The sequence below is a fragment of the Hypanus sabinus genome, unplaced genomic scaffold, assembly GCF_030144855.1.
Source record: "Hypanus sabinus isolate sHypSab1 unplaced genomic scaffold, sHypSab1.hap1 scaffold_204, whole genome shotgun sequence".
Lineage (NCBI taxonomy): Eukaryota > Metazoa > Chordata > Chondrichthyes > Myliobatiformes > Dasyatidae > Hypanus > Hypanus sabinus.
The window spans coordinates 452,549-453,143 of NW_026780141.1; the positions used below are offsets into that span (position 1 = coordinate 452,549).

At 45.2% G+C, this 595-nt stretch overlaps 1 non-coding gene across 1 annotated transcript; it reads left to right on the forward strand.

Annotated features, from left to right (window-relative positions):
• Positions 1–211: 211 nt before the first annotated feature.
• trnal-caa (transfer RNA leucine (anticodon CAA)) lies at positions 212–325 on the forward strand. Its single transcript has 2 exons — positions 212–249; positions 291–325. It is a non-coding gene; the product is annotated as a tRNA-Leu (tRNA).
• Positions 326–595: the final 270 nt, after the last annotated feature.

Consider the following 595-nt stretch of genomic DNA (forward strand, 5'->3'; position numbering starts at 1 on the left):
TCCTTCACAGATTCTTGCCGAGACGCGTCTCACGAGTCTTCGATTTGGAATTGTTTTACAGCTTCACTTTCCAGAGAAGTTGCCTAACCTGAGAAAATTGTAACACTCTCGCTTTCATTTCCGATTGGCAGGTCGATATGCGTGATTGTGTGTATATAACTTTGCTTACAAGTCAGGCATTCTTTCCGTTCTCAAACACACATCAAAAGTTGTCAGGATGGCCGAGTGGTCTAAGGCGCCAGACTCAAGGAATGAAAGTCCTTCCACCAAACGGGAGTGTTCTGGTCTCCATCTGGGGTCGTGGGTTCGAATCCCACTCCTGACATAATTTGTCTTTAAGTATTCAATCGAGGCGACGTTATTTCTGCAAACAAACCTTGGGTTGTTTGAGGTGGATTAGAAAAACTGTTGGAGGATAAGATTATGTTCTTGACACTGTTCATCGCATTACAATAGATCACTCGACACCGAACTGTGGGTAAATGATTTATTCAGAAACAATTTCACGGTGAAGGATCTCGTCCCGAAACGCCGACTGCTTACGTCTGTCCATAGATGCAGCCTGGTCTGCTGAGCTCCTCCTGGCATACTCAGC